The sequence below is a fragment of the Periplaneta americana genome, chromosome 8 (genome assembly GCF_040183065.1).
Source record: "Periplaneta americana isolate PAMFEO1 chromosome 8, P.americana_PAMFEO1_priV1, whole genome shotgun sequence".
NCBI classification, from domain to species: Eukaryota; Metazoa; Arthropoda; class Insecta; order Blattodea; family Blattidae; genus Periplaneta; species Periplaneta americana.
This window is the reverse complement of record NC_091124.1, coordinates 92,907,135-92,921,730: the sequence shown is the minus strand read 5'-3', so window position 1 is coordinate 92,921,730 and position 14,596 is coordinate 92,907,135. Positions and strand designations below refer to the sequence as shown.

General features: G+C 33.1%; 1 long non-coding RNA gene across 1 annotated transcript in view; it reads right to left on the bottom strand.

The window, feature by feature from the left end:
- LOC138704890 (uncharacterized) overlaps positions 1-14,596 on the bottom strand; it is a 680,302-nt gene that overhangs the window by 591,050 nt on the left and 74,656 nt on the right. The window lies entirely within an intron of this gene.

Genomic DNA, 14,596 nt, shown 5'->3' with positions numbered 1-14,596 from the left:
TTTGTTTATCGCTCTTTGTTCCTTCTCCTGTTTTCGTTTTTTCCGCTTCTCTGTTGTTCTTTGTTCGTTTCTGTGTTTGTCCTTCGTTGTTAGTTTCTTTTTGTGTCATTCGTTGTTCGTTTCTCTGACTGTCGTTCATTGCTCGTTTCTCTCTCTCTGTCATTTCTTGTTTATTGTTTATCTGTGTGGCATTCGTTGTTCGTTTCTCTGTCTGCCGTTCGTTGGTCGTTTCTCTGTTTATTGTTCGTTGCTCGTTTTTCTGTCGTTTGTTGTTCGTTTCTCTCTCGTTCGTAGTTAGTTGTTTTTTGTCGTTCATTGTTGTTTATTTATTTGTCCTTCGTTGTTTGCTTCTCTGTGTGTCGTTTATTGTTCGTTTGCCGTTTATATATTGTCTTATTGCTCCTTAATCGTGGAAGGAGTAGAATGTATCAAATATGAAACCACTAGTAATTTCGGAGTTGATTGTAGGGATTTTCGTCTATGCGAAACAAGGGGAATGAACTGTAGTACTGAAATGTCAACTTACAGATCGAACCTGGGAAACCTGGATCTGATTCTCGGAGGTAAAGTGAACGTGATGAGATTAAGTTCCGGCTCATACATACGCGCTAAAATTTAGTACCGGTATCTAATCTTCAGATGGTAGCGGCAAGACATCCCTACTGCTACTAATGCCGATTTCTTAGAAAGGTGTGAACCTTAACCTCTCATTATTCTCTGGGTCTTAACTTAACTAGAAAAAAAAAACAAAATATTTAACATACTGTACTTTTCTTTTAGTAAAGTGTTAGAAAGCAAAGACTTTCATGTTAACACAAGAAATAGGAGATTTGCTGAAAACTGTCTTAAAAGTTTGAAAAATTCATATTTCATATTTAGCTCTTAATTTCGGTTGTAATAAAGGATCACAAGTCTTGAAAACGCTGTATGTATAGCTGACTGCTGAGAGTTATTACTACAGCGCTTGGAATTACGTTACTGCTTCCATTTATAAGCCGAGTCAATAAGGCTGTTCTATATTCGACGAAATTCTGGAATTATTTAACGTTTGTCTAGTGTCCCATACAAAAGGATGTTCACTTCATAACATATTCAAAAGGCTGGCTTGTTATAGAAGTGACATGGCATGCGAGTGAAAGTAAATAGGGGTTCGCTTGAATAGTCTTCCCCTCACCCTTTCTTCGCCTTCTCAATACTTCAGAGGCATGCAAGGCTGTAGGGTGGGGGAGATATTTCATAAGAGCTTTGAAGAAGCTAAGCGTAGAGGAGATATATTTACTTAAACTCGCTAATTTTAGCTCATGAAATGACAATTTGAATGTTCGTTTATGTCTGTTTTATAAAAAGCTGTAAATTGTAGAAACTATGACATGATTTTAATAAAAAGAAAACTCGTCACAAAGCTGACACGTACTTTCTCATACGTTTCACGCGTTTTCTAACAGTTCTATTCGTTTCACATGTTGCAAATGTTATATTTTTTCTAGAATTATTATTATTATTATTATTATTATTATTATTATTATTATTATTATTATTATTATTATTATAAATGCGTGTCTAAATGAAATTATTCAACATGCATCCAAATAAAAATATGAAGGTTCGTTTCTTGAGTTATTTGCACAAGACGCATTGTATAATGATCCCAAAATTATGGCATAGGGCTTAATTTATAACTTGTACGATGTAAGTACATACATTCAATTAATTTATGCAAATATTGTTAAAATACTGTTGCTATCTATTATAATAGTTTTTAAACAGCCACTTCTAAACGCAGATCTATCAACGGTAGGCAAGCATGTTAAAAGTTAATTATTAGTCGGTAGCGTGTGAAAAGTACTTTTAACTCAAGTGCGAAAAGTATTTTAACCCTGACGTTCAACACGCAAACATGTCGATTATCAATACTTTCCCACTAAATGTAACATGGCAGCAATTACAACCGATTTTAACCACTTCCCTGATTAACCCGAGTTAACTCGGGTTGCTAATTTGTGTCAAAATTTATTAACCCGAGTTAACTCGTTTGAGTCCCATTTTAGCTGCTAAGGATTATATCTCGAATATATACCTTTCCATTCTTTCATTAAACTTTTCCTCACTAGATGGCTACAGAAGTTAGTGATATTGCTATATTTGGTGGTGTTTTTTTGTACTTCTTCCTTGCGAGTGGAATTCTATGCTCATATAGATTCACACACAGTAGTGAGTAGATCCTAGTTAGTTTTGGCGGTTTCTGTTTGTGTTTAGTGTTTTTTGTGCTGTTTTGTATAAAGATGGGTCAAGTTAGTGATTCCGAAAAAAGATTAGGAAATGAAACATCGGTATCAGAAGACGAAGTTATAGACCAACAAACAAATTCAGATCAGTTGATGTCGCATCTTTTCGACAGTGGTTTGAATAGAAGACATCTGGCACCATTTCTTCTGCACCTCCGAGATCTCCATTCCCTGAAATTTTAACATTGTTTCTGATAACGATAATTCTCAATTTTTTTAATTATTCTTTAATAATGACTTCATCAACATTATATTCGAGGAGACGATTCGGCATGCTAATAATTGTTCACAGAATGCTGAAAATAATTCATGGCGGCCTACTACAGACTCTGAAATACGTGTATTTTTGGGCATAGTGATACTGCAGAACATTATTCACAAACCTGAAGAACAGACGTACTGGTACAAATATTCAATGACTGCTACACCATACTTCCCAAAACGCTCTCATATAGGAGAGCAGATACTACTGTCCGGAATGCAATGTGCCACTGTGCGGAATACGCTGCTTTCGAGTATATCACACGACAAGCAACATTTTATGCCTTGATAACAGCACTGGTATTGTACCTCATAAATTAATCCATAAAAAAACTTAAGTTGGTAAATAGTTCAGGAGAAAATCAAAGTGGGACAACTACCAGAGCTGGAATCAAGGTGCACGAGATAACTCGGGATAATAATTCAGGTATGAATGTATGTCTATTTCATAGTGATTTTTAGGTATGTGAGAAAATTAGTGATGTACAGTGATTCTGCAATATTAAATGACCTCTTTACGAAAATAAAAAAATATGACACTTTTTTTCACAAACCTGGTAAAATATATAGTAATGGAAGAAATTAATTAAAAAAACTTACACAAATTAAATAAATTGCTTCAACAACTATTTTATTGAGAACCATAACTTTTAACTCATGTTTTAAGAAAGTATGATATTAATTCTGTAGTTGTTGCAGTTGCTTATGCAAATTATTTGCGTGGAAGAACTACTGGGTAGAATCATTTCGTTATATTCACTTGAACATACTTCATCTTGCACCATTTCATAGACCTGTTGTATATAATATTGCTTCCTTTACGTTGTTGATAATAATTCCAATATTTCTCTTTCTGCAGCTTTTTAAATTTCATCCAATTCACTTTCACAATTACTGTATTCGTTTTCGAACTCCGGCCGTAATGCTTCATAAATTTACAGCCAGACAGCATTAAATTCCACACTGCCATGCCACTTAACATTCTAACGGCAGTTTATATAAAATATTAAATTACTCACGTTTTTATAAATACTGAATAGCTATTAAAAATAGTGTACGGCACACATATTAAAAATGCTGTTGTTCTGTATGGTTGTGAAACTTGGACTCTCACTTTGAGAGAGGAACGAGATTAAGGGTATTTGAGAATAAGGTTCTTAGGAAAATATTTAGGTCTAAAAGAGATGAAGTTACAGGAGAATGGAGAAAGTTACACAACGCAGAACTGCACTCATTGTATTCTTCACCTGACATAACTAGGAAAATTAAATCCTGACGTTTGAGATGGGCAGGGCATGTAGCACGTATGGGCGAATCCAGAAATGCATATAGTGTTAGTTAGGAGACCGGAGGGAAAAATACCTCTGTGGAGGCCGAGACGTAGATGGGAGGATAATATTAAAATGAATTTGAGGGAGGTGGGATATTATGATAGAGATTGGATTAATCTTGCTCATGATAGGGACAGATGGAGGGCTTATGTGAGGGCGGCAATGAACCTGCGGGTTCCTTAAAAACCAATTGTAAGTAAGTAAGTAAGTAAGTTATTTTGTTCCTATATTTGCTACAGTCGACATGCAGTCTCGTTTCGCTAACATTCTTACTCAGAAACTAAAGTGGCTTTTTTTTTTTTTTAACTTTTATCGTAAACAATTATTCGGTATAAGGGAAACGTGTATTTTTGTGAAAGTCTTGAAACAGACTTTTATTTTCTCATTACATCTTTGACATAGGAAGTAATGTATTGCACACATATGCAATCATTGTCTTAACATGTCCTACTTAATTTTCTCTTCGAAAATTCAAAGCCCCTGATTCTTGTAATACAGTTACGCCAAACTTTTCATTTCACTTCAAAGGAATAAAATACACACGTTGTCATTGATATTTCCGTTTATAATTTATATAATTAACTTTTACCTGTTATGCTGACGACTACTATACTGTGAATAAAGGTCAAACTGCAATAGAGGGACGAAAGGTAATATATCAGGACTTGAGCGTTTGATGGCCGTACAAACAGCGTTTAAGAGACAGAAAGTAAACAGATGTCTTTGTATACGAACCGTATCTCTTCTTTAGCACGGGTACTCTTACTGGTATTCTTACTTTATACCCCAAGTGTGACAACTAACCATTTTTCCCTATTACTACGTATTTTAGTAGGTTATAATGATTTTATAATTATCAGGTTGAATTTTCTTTGCCAACTTTGTTCCCAATTTTCATACTGACAGTTACTTTCTAATTGTTATGTTGGAACATCATTTGCTTCTGAAGAAGCTTACAACGTTCATGAAACGAAAGTTACTACTCAATTCTATTTAAAATTTGAACGTGATTAATAATTAATAATATTAATAACAAATACGCAGAATAATATTAAAATGGATTTGAGGGAGGTGGAATATGATGATAGAGATTGGATTAATCTTGCACAGGATATGGACCGATGGCGGACTTATGTGAGGATGGCAATGAACCTGCGGGTTCCTTAAAAGCCATTTGTAAGTAAGTATTAATAACAAATACAGTAATAATTAATTAATTAACAGTATACATTTTAAAGTAATATGTTCGGTTTTCCGAATTCATATTAATCATGTGGACAAGCAAAATAAATTGTTAGGTTATGTCTCATGAATCATAAAATGCTAAGTCACACCAATTAATTTCAAGTTTCCAGACAAAATACATTTTAATATTAGGTCACTCAAGAATAAATAAATAAATAAATAAATAAATAAATTATTATTGCTATTATTACTATTATTTTATTATTATTATTATTATTATTATTATTATTATTATTATTATTATTATTATTATTATTATTATTTATGGGAAATGCTTGCTATTATTCAGTTGAGAAGCTTTTGTCATCTAGTCTGCTGTCAAAAATCTGACAGAAAAACAGTTATATTACCGGTTATTCTGTATGGTTGTGAAACTTGAACTCTCGCTGTGAGAGAGGAACAGAGATTAAGGGTGTTTGAGAATAAGGTTCTTAGGAAAATATTTGGGGCTAAGAGGGATGAAGTTACAGGAGAATGGAGAAAGTTACACAACGCAGAACTGCACGCATTGTATTCTTCACCTGATATAATTAGTAACATTAAACCCAGACGCTTGAGATGGACAGGGCATGTAGCACGTATGGGTGAATCCAGAAATGCATATAGTGTGTTAGTTGGGAGACCGGAGAGAAAAAGACCTTTGGATAGGCCGAGACGTAGATGGGAGGATAATGTTAAAATGAATTTGAGGGAGTTGGGATATGATGATAGAGACTGGATTAATCTTGCACGGGATAGGGACCGACGGCGGGCTTATGTGAGGGCGGCAGTGAACCCCCGGGTTCCTTAAAAGCTATTTGTAAGTAAGTAAGTATGATTTGAAATCTAAATTGTAGGCTTTTATATCATTAATTTTGTGTAATTTCATACCCAATAGCTATTCAAATTTAAAAAAAAAAAGAGCAGGCTTTTATTAACTATGTTCATATCACTTTTCTGAACCGTACCATTTTCATACATATTAACAGCGTTATGTGTACATGCACTGTACCTGTGCAATTAAAATTGCAATTCCAGTACGCACATTGAAGTTCCTGAAATTTATTTTCACATATTGTGCTCAATAACGCAAGTGCTCGGGGAACATGCACTATATTTTAATTATACACTACAGTGCTTCATTAGGAGAGGAAGTCAATTGTTCAATCAACGAATTTCTTTATTGCAAAAAATAATGATTAGTTTATTGAAAAAAAAATAATAATTAATATCGCGACAGGCGTTTCAGGCATAGATAACTAAAACATGCTCGCTGTCTGGTGAGCTGCATTGTGTTATGTATTATTCTTATATCCAAAATCAAAGGGAGGGTTGATGAAGACTTCATTAGATCACAATGCGATATTTTACCTCGGGTAGATTCATTTATGTCAAAGGAGAACGGCCGAAATTGACTTTCCTTAAATATTTATTCTGCCTATTGTCACAATTCGACATTGCTGCAAGAACTTTCTTCCTTGTAATTATAACTGGATCGATGGATAGATGTAAGATTATCGTGTCGGTGCAACCTCTGGTGATCCCTTAGATCCAGCGGTCATCAGCACAGTGCACCCTCGGGCTAGCGTCTCTTATCCGCGGATAACAAATGCACTAGTGTGCATCCGTGGCTGCTGGCGGGTATGCTTTCTCCCTCTCCCTTTTGCACGACGGTGCATATTCCGATACCCTCCTTACCCGTTACCCATTTCAAGAGTACTGACGACCACTGCCTTAGACAAAGGGTTAATTCTACGTAAAAGCGGATTTTTAGTGGGGTGCTTCAGTCCCCTCCTAACACTTGTATCCAACTAAATCTAACTTAAACCTAAGGATAAGACAAACACCCGGGCCATACATACCAAAGAACAATTACAAAGGAAAAATCTCTTGGCAGAGTCGAGAATTGAACCCGAAACCTCCTGCTCAGAAGCCAGAGTTGGTAACCACTAGAGGCTGACCTCCTGCAATATGAACACTTCTATAAGAGAAAAATTAAAGGGAACAGCGCTGTAGGTTTCGTCCAAGTCAAGCACGAAAGCGGAAAATGCATTGCCATGTAAAATGAGAACGATAAGTTTTCATACACCAGGAGTAAGGTTTTTTGTACTTTTTTTCAGCAATAAAAGTCAAACTCCTGCAGTTACATTTCCGAGAAATAAGAAATACTACAATAAATAAAGTAATAGGCCTACATATGTTATGTTAATTTGAATGATACTGAATAAATAATGACTTCATCTCTATTAATCATGATACAATAAAGTAAGTACTTCTGCCACCCTGTTAGTCTATCCTCAATGTAAAACCCATACATCTGAGCTAAAGTGAATTCAATCAACCTATTGTTCAGTGGATTCTGCAAGGACTAATATGAATCATCTTTGAAACTTATGTTGCACTTCGATTATAGAAAGAGATTTTGCGAACTCCAATAATAAAAAAAAACACTTTCTGCTGGGAACTCGCCATTTTGTTTCCTAGGGAGGAGGAGAAAAAAAAACAAATTCTCAAACTCTAGACATAATGACAAATGAAACTAGTAGAGTTTTCCTATCGCTCGTTTGAAACTACATATTTGTAACTTCCAAATACTCTCTTTTCAAATCTAAAATGTGGTTATTCATTTCAAATAGCATTGCATTTGAGAGCAAAATAGCCATCACTATGAACTGTCGCATCACGCATTACCCTATGCGAGCACAGTCTTGCATTTTCATTATTTTACTTTCAAATCTTAAAACTGTTCGTAAAATCAAAAGTAATGCTGACTGTCAATTTCTTCCAGACGACATTAATTCAATTGGCAATCGGTCAGTTGATAACGGGATGATGATTAATGAACCCAGAACTTAAGTAATATTATTTTCACGGAAAACCTCTACACTAAAATATAAGTATCATCTAAACAATATATTAATTAACAGAAAAGATTGTATTAGAAACGTCGGTGTATTAATCGACAATAAATTATATTTTTACAATCACATTTATAACCATGCAATAAGAATGTTAGAAATAATATGGTCAATTACTTAAGTTATTATTTTTCAACACCTGAATCTCTTTTAATACTATACTATACATTAGTGAGATCGAAACTCGAATATGCATCTGTAGTTTGGAACTCTATTACAACTACTGTAATAAAGTGCAAAATATTCAAAGGAAATTCATATCATTATGTTCGTACAGCTTTCTGCCTAATAACTTCGGGTGTGACTATGAGCAAAAATTCGAGTATTTTAAATGTCGAAGAGGCTTGTATGCTAGACGTCATGATCATTATTCTTATGTAAAGTTCTTAAAGGTGACATTAATATTGTGAATCTTTCTCAACCAGTGTCAGCTTCCGAATTCCTGTGAAGTACATGAGACATCACAAACTCTTCTATATTAGAAATTCTAAGTCTTTATCTCCAGTCTCCAGATGCATAACCCCTTCAGACCTGAATTTATATTAAACAAAATTGAAAAAAAAACTGGTCACATAATCATTCTGGGGATACAAAATTCCCAAATCAAGTCTTCACAGAAAAGCAAAATTTGGGGACAATTTTGACCCCTGGGGCCCCAAAATTTTAAATTTTATTTTTAATTCAGGTATAGAAATGTTTCAAAAATAATATTCTCCATTTCTATCACATTGAATTTTTCAAAATATTTAAAAGTATCGAAGACATTCCAAAAAATAAAAAAAGAAACAATGTACACTATAATGTACATCAGGCCTGAAGAGGTTAAGATTGCTAATTTGCATGTATGAGATTTCGATCCTTTCAATGTATAAAAGTATTAGAACATGGCAATGTCGTTTGCTTTTACATTATTTGCATAATTTTTCTACATAAACTGGTAATACTTTCTGTAAGATTTAACTCCTTTCTATAAAATTTAATAGTATTGATTGTTGTAAATTAACCATTGTAAACCATGTTCTTCCTTTTGTTGTTATTGTCACAATTGTATAGTTAATTTATATCATTAGTGTTCATTTTATTGTACTAACTGTATCACTGTGCTGGACTTTTATTGGTCAATGCCTATCGCCCAGCACATAAATATCAATAAATAAATTAATTAAAAGTAAAATAAGTCAGAACGTCCAGATAGCGATAATCGTTTTAAGTCAAGTAGTGACTGCTATTTTTATAATGTTATATCCAGTCCTTTTACAGTAAAATTATTCTTAAAAATGCATGGATTTTACACTATTCTGTTTTCGTATACAAATAAATTAGAGGAATTGAATCAGAAATTTTACACTATAAAGAGAGTGGGTTACTTACCAAAAAATATTCGTGAACATTTTTAATACAGTGTTACTAAAAATATACGTTCCAGGTCCCTTTCATTGAAGTTTATGCAAACTGAGGAAAATATAGAGAAAATTTGTATTGATGAAAATCAGACGTTGAACAGCGTTATGTCGTAAATTTTGTGTTCGGCGTATTGGGGGTGGATTAAGAAATAAGAAATCCCTCGCTTCTTCATATCTGTATGCTGGAGAGAATCAATCATTCTATTGTGGCTGGTTTCTTTAGTGAATGTCTGTCTATGAAGGGCATTGGAGAAAACAAGGAATGTCCTTTTTTAGATTTTATGGTACATAGCGCATTGTGTAGGTGGCAACTGGGACTGCAGAACTGTACAATCACAAAAAGTTTAAAAGTGGAAATGTTCGTGTAAGATAACGATAAACATTTGGTACACTGGTTAAAACCAGCAATGTTCAGGTATTAACGCTTGTTTTTTTCTGGATAATGATGTTTTGTGACATTCCCTGTTTTTCTCTGACATTCTTCATATGTTTTGGCCTTTAGAAATATTGTAGGTTACATCAGTACCTAAACTTGTTTGTTGTACCAACGCTGTATCCTATTTGCGAAAGCCTTTACAGGGCTCCAAATTATATATCCCAAGATGGTTCACGTAACCTGCATTACACCCTGTGACTGAATTAGCACAATCTCATTTCCCTGTAGTTAACCCTTAAATTCACAAAGTATCCTATAGGATACAACAGGTTAATAGGCTATATGCTATAATTTTAATAGAACAATAGAAAAAAAATGGTAGGAAAATTAAAATTTCACAATACTATAATATTGTACAACATATACTACTAAGATTTATTTGAAATCATCCGTCCTCAAGTGAGGTTGACCACTGGGATCCGGAATTAACAAATATAAAAGGATAAAGGGAAATTAAACCAGTAAAATAATTATTCGATTTGTACATTAAAACAAAAATGTATGTGTTAACATATAAATGCTAGTGTAGAATTTGAAGAGAAGCCTTCAGAATTTCCATCACAATCTTCTGAACCTCATAGAAGGGAATTTTAAAGGATTTAAGGATATTACATGTAAATTTTGGTAAACAACCACTCGCTCCAAATAGTAAGCCTGGACATTGCGATAGTCTTTACAGTCCGACAAGGTTTAATAAACTAGTGTGAGAAATGAAGTTTTGCCAATTTAAGGGTTAAGAATTTATTTACCTTAATTTGGAGCTGATCAGTAATTGAATAAAATAACTCCATAAAATAAATCTTAATTACAATTTTGATATATAAAAAAAAAACCAAATCTATGGCATTTCAAGGAACTCATCCGCTAAGATGTAAATTTGTATTAGACAATAATATAATTGAACAAGTAAATACATTTAAATTTTTAGGATCTTCAATATCATACATTAAAGAGGTAGCTTTTGAAATAAAGTTGAAATTTTTTTAAAAAATATGCGGAACAATTAAAAGAACTTTAAAAAATAAAGTAAGAAAAGATACGATGATAAAATTTAATAAAACTATGGCAGTTCCTGCAGCTCTATATAGTAGTGAAACTTGGACAATGACAAGTAGAGATAAAAGTAGACTACAGGCAGCAGAAATGAGGTTTTTAAGATCAGTTCTGGGAGTCACTAAAAGGGACAGAATCAGAAATGAAGATATAAGAAATCAATTACAGATTTTTAACCTAAATGAAGAAATAGACCATCACAGAAAAAAATGGCTAGATCACGTAGACAGAATGGATGAGAGAAGATACCCAAAGAAAATATTAAATTACATACCAGAAGGGAAACGAAACATAGGAAGACCAAAAAAACCATGGAAAGACTAATGAACTAATAATTTGGAGCGCGCAACAAGCCTTAGTAGGGCTTAATGCGTGAAGAAGAAGAAGAAGAAGAAGAAGAAGAAGAAGAAGAAGAATTTATTTTGGCGATGGAAAGGATTTCCTTAAGATAGTTAATAGGAAGTTTCTCGAGTTATCCGTTTAGAATCCTGAATGGAAGAAGCTAAATACTATGTTAATTATTTCGAAGTGTTCGAGACATTCAATAAATGAAGAAGAAGAAGAAGAAGAAGAGGAAGAGGAAGAGATCCAGAATATCAAAGAAGAAGAACAATCGTTACTGAGGGAGAGCGGAACTTCAGAAAACCTCATGTTCATCCGAGTACACCTCACAAATTTGGTAGCAGCAATAGCGAAACTAGAAGAAAGAAATTTGACATTAAAATCCAACACGAGAATATGCGAATTGAAGAAACTAAAAATAAGGGTTTAACTTAAAATTGCAAAATAGTCTCAGCAAAAATAAAAGCTAGGCTATTATAGTGTCTTGGCTTCTTGACAGAACGTTTTTGCAGTGCAAAACTATTTTAGCAAACAGTCGCAGGACATTTTTATTTCGAAACCTGATACACCATGTCATAATTAAGTTCAATTAGTATTGTAGATATTCTATTACGTACAATGAAGAACTATAAAAGAGGTAAAATGATTTTTACAATAATTAATTTTAATTTTTAACAACATAACGTGTATTAATTACAACTTGTATAACGTACTTCGCACTCTGTACTTTTTGTTTTTCATTGCATAAATAATAACTAAATTGTAGAAACTAAGTTCATTTTTTTTAACTTTTAGTGCATAAATATGCGGCCTATTTATAATACAAGACTGTGTGGAAATAATGTATTTTTGTATTCTGTTGAGATTTGTATTAGGACCTACAATGGTATCAGCTTGAACACTATTTCTTTCATATTTCTTTGGTATTCGATATCTCATTTCCATATCTTCAAGTCTCTTTTTAAATAAGTTATTATTGTTATTGTTACTACTCATGACTCAATGCTGTAAAGTGATTTTTGAATGGTCATTAAACTATGTAATTTCAATTGTATTTATTTTAGAATCCTTATCATATATATAAGAAAAGAATTAGGCTTCTCAGATGCATTATAAGACTTGCACTTTATGACACAGAGTTATCAGTCCTTCTACATGGACGTCCTCGATATCATCTGCCGTTTTCTCTGGCACCTGTCCTCTTTCTTTCTCTTCGTAGCTTTTTATGAAGTATTAAACATTAACTTCACAAGTTAACTTTTCTGTTAGGGAACTCGATGCATGGACTTTAAGAGATGCGTGTGTTTCTGAATAAAACTTCATGAGATCGTATCCCAGCATAGCTCAGTTGGAAAGAACACGCAGAGCTGAGAAGTGTCGGGTTCGATTCCGGGTGCCGGAACGATTTTTTTCTCAATTTAATAGCTACATCTACAGTATGCTACTTGTAGTCATTGTATTCAATGAGGACGTCGAGACCCCATATATGAATATCTACTATATGTATACTTCATAAGAAATTTCTTTGTGTTAGCAACAGAGCGGCAGTGAAAACTTACTGCAGAAAATGTGCTGAAGCATAGGAAACGCCCGGTACCGAATTGTTGGCCTATGCGGCAGAATTGGGACGCTTGCCAAATCATTGTACTGTACTGCGCCCAGCATTCTCTAAAGGCTAAAGAGAGAAAGAGAGAGAAATAAGAGAAATAAAATGAGTTGCTCAAAGTAAAGGGATAAGCCAAGACCTACCAATTAATGTTGTTCTTCCTATTTGTAAAATTAGAATACTTTTTTCATACTGAGAATTTTCTGCAACCACTTCCCTTAACATTTTAAACGAATTGTTGTAGTTCTCATTTCTTTTCTAAGTTATCATGCTTTTAGTTCTGTATTAACGTACTCTTTTGTCTGCAACAAAGCCCGACCGAATCGCGAAATGACCAGATCTGTCATGTTTCTTTATACCCTTTATTCACAGAACTTTTAATTTCAGTTCACGCATGTAGCTACTATTAACTCAGTATCAATAACAATAATAATAATAATAATAATAATAATAATAATAATAATAATAATGTCTGCTACAAATTCAGTGGACCGCGTTTGATTCACTGCAGAAATATTTATTTCGCTTCCATGAGAAATAGGCGCATATTTTTAGTTTGTATTTGTACTGTGTCATCTTAAGAACAGCCATACATCATACAGGAACCCAGTAACGTGTTCGGAATGTTTGCAATAGTGATAACGGAACGGGTAAAAGAGCCCAAACTTCATAATGACAAACTTTTATTATATCGGAAGATATGTTACATAAAGGTTTATTAATTTGATGTTTACGAAGTGGTTAACGACTATAATATTTAAATGTAGCCTAAGTAGGCTATCTATAGAGGAAATAAAATTAATAGATTTCTTTGTGGAAAACAGCTACTACTACTAATTCCACAATTTGAGACATCTGCCCGACATCTAGGGCTGACCACTAGGATCCAGAATACAAAGCAGAGGTTAACTTAAAAATAAAATACAATATGATTTGGGGAGGGAATAAAAAACAATGATAAATTTAAAAATAAAGTACAATTTGATTTCGGGGAAACATGAGATGAAAGTACAATGAAGAGTAATGAAATGAAGAAATAATATTACGTAGTGTTATACAAGTAATGTAGCCTATAAGATGAATAATGAATCTCTCAATATCATTAGACAAATTTTGTTAATGTCCTCATTAGACTTTTTAAATAACAGGATAATAGAGCAAATGAATAATTTTAATATTATTTAGGCTGCAGTATAAGTTAAAATTTCATCTACGATTTGAAAAATAAATTTTTCACGTTCCAAAATATGTGTAGCACAATTATTAGAACACCTGAAGGCAAAACCAAAAAGTATATGCTATTAAGTTTTATGAAATAATCGCCGTTTCTACTTTGTTGTGTGGATGTGAATCCTGGATACTAAACAAAAAGATTTTAAATTAATCCAGGCAGGGAAAATGAAGTTTCTGCTATCTATCAGTGGCAGGGTACAGGCTAATAGAATTAAAATTGAAGATATTATTAAATGAAAAATTAATTAGAATACAGAAGTAAATGAAAGGAACATTTAAATAAGTAGATAGTATCTCTGTATGAAGATGAATTATTATTATTATTATTATTATTATTATTATTATTATTATTATTATTATTATTATTATTATTATTATTATTATTATTGATCACGTAATAAGCCAAAAGTTTACCCACGTCTCCAAACATAAACAGCCCAGCAGATTCTCAATGTCTCAAGGTTTCGTCTTAGGTCAAGTTTCTACAACAACCTTCTTTAATAA